Raw genomic sequence first — 2,530 nt, forward strand, 5'->3', positions numbered from 1 at the left:
CTTTAGAGTCAATAAAGCCCAAATAGAATCATACAACCATACAAATTTTTACCTACACCCGACGGCAGGGACCGTTGCCTACACCCCCCACCCTCTGCGCGTGCTCAGCTCCCCGCCCCTTTTCATTTACGAATTTCTTGTAAATTTTTATAACTTGTTCATTTCAATAGTGGTAAATGCTCATTTTTGTATCATTAGATGTTCATTTTTATAACAAGGAGTTTTTTGTTCAAATTAAAATATTTTAAAATTATATTTTTAGGATTTTCTATAAATAAAAATGAGAGCAAAATTATTTATAAGGATTATTGCATTTAAATCATTTTTATTAAAAGAAGGCTTGCATCATCAAATATTCATATTTGTTTATTCGTGTTTTAACATATGTTCATTTTTGTATTATCAAATGTTCATTTCAAGAGCTTTGGAAAAATTGTAAATAATAATCCCAACTTTGCCCCATTTTCTTTTAATAATCCCAAGTTTGGATTATTTTAGAATAACCCCAACTTTAAGGGTTGTTTATTTTCCTCAATCCCATTTACTGATTACTTGTTGAACAGATTAATTTAATTTTTTTTAAAAAATAAATGCCACGTGTCAAGAGCTAATTAGCCAAAAAATTAAAAAAAAAATCAGAAACCCAGCCCCACCCCCTCCATCCCCACTGCCCATCGAAACCCCAGCCACCCTAACCCCCTCCTGCACCGGAAAACTCACAACCCTCCTCCCACCGGAAATCCGCCCCTACTCTCGTCCAATCGCCCCTCCCTCTTCTCCCTTGAAACCACGTCTCCTTCCTCAACGCTTTGTCGCAGACTAGCAGGCAAATCCCAATCACCGGAAAGTAAACCTGAAGGAGACGAATCTTGTTGCCTTCATCAATGGAGGAAGCGGCGACGACGACGTTGTAAGCCTCTCTCTTCGATGGAATTAGAGGTGGAAGATGCTTCGTTTGGTGGAAGAAGCGTCTGAGGTGTTAAGAATCTCTCCGGCGACCGGGGATTCGTCTTAATTTGGAATTTGGAGATTCGTCTAAGAGAAGCGGAAATTTAGGGGTGGTGGTTCAAGGGAAAACGGTTGGCGAGCTGGGCAGTGGTGGTGGCGGTCCAACGAGAGAGGGTTGGCGGGCTAGGCAGTGGTGGTAGCGGCGGTTAGGGTACGCTGATGGGGGAAGGGGAGGTTTTAGGGGGTTCTGGCGTTTTCGTGGTCTGGGCGTAGGTTTTTTGGTGGGTTTTCTTTTTTTTTTTTTTAATTTTTTTGCACTAATGACAAGCTGACACGTGTAATGTAACCTGCTATTAGAGGTCGTTGACTTTTGTTGACCGGTTTGGGATTGAGAAAAGAAAACAACCCCTAAAGTTGGGATTATTGTAGAATAATCCAAAGTTGAGATTAATAAAAGAAAATGGAGCAAAGTTGGGATTAATAAAAGAAAATGGAGCAAAGTTGGGATTAATAATATAGTAACGACTTATGCAAATACATACGTCTTAGAATTCTGTTTATTTAAATAAAACGTTGTTAAAAGATAATTTACAGTATAAAATAAATTTAATTTAATTACAATAATAGAACATTTCTATACTATTACGTGTAAATATGTAATTGTTTCATTCCTAAAAAAATAAAAATAAAAAATAACATGAAAGTGAACCATTAAATCCTAAACGTATGTATGCGTTTTGTTAAATGAACATTCTTTACATGCATTTGATATGTAGAATCATTCTCCTTGTTATATGTTTATACCCTTTAATTTATACATAGTCTTATGGTGTTTGTGTGCTTTCTTGATACGCATTTTTTCTCAATATGTTCATCGTCATGTTCACATTTCTTATTTGATTGACCTCTATAGTGGGAGATTAAATTTTTGTAAACCATAATAATTTTTTGTAAAATCAAACACTATAAATCAAAACTGGATAACTAAAATGAGCATTTACAAATACAAATATGAACATATTGTTGAAAATGTACATAGTTCAATATGATAATGAACAAATATTGAAATCTAAATGAACATATTTCAATATGAAAATGAACAAGTATTATAAGTCAAATGAACATCTTTCAATATGATGATGACAACAAATTAGATTTAAATTGAACAATATTCTATATTGGCAATAAACAAACACTAAAATTCAAATCAAGCAAACAACTTTTAAAGTGATAAATTACAAGTATTGAAATGAATGAACATCTTTACATATGAGAATGAACATAATATAAGATTGTAAATAAACATCTTTAAAAATATATGAGAATGAGCAAGTATTAAATTTCGAATGAATGAACACATTTCAATATCAGAATGAACATGTTATTTAACATAAAAAGAATAATGAACATGCAACAAATTTAAGTGAACATATATTTATATGAAATGTGAATGCAATAATATTTTAAGATCATAATTACTAGAGTTATACAAAAAAATTTATATATTTTGTCTTAAAATTTAGTAATTCTAATTTGAATATTTATCCTTCTTCAAATGAATATGAAGTCAAACTAAAGTGAA

The sequence above is a fragment of the Chenopodium album genome, chromosome 13, assembly GCF_948465745.1.
Source record: "Chenopodium album chromosome 13, dcCheAlbu1.1, whole genome shotgun sequence".
Classification (NCBI taxonomy): Eukaryota; Viridiplantae; Streptophyta; class Magnoliopsida; order Caryophyllales; family Amaranthaceae; genus Chenopodium; species Chenopodium album.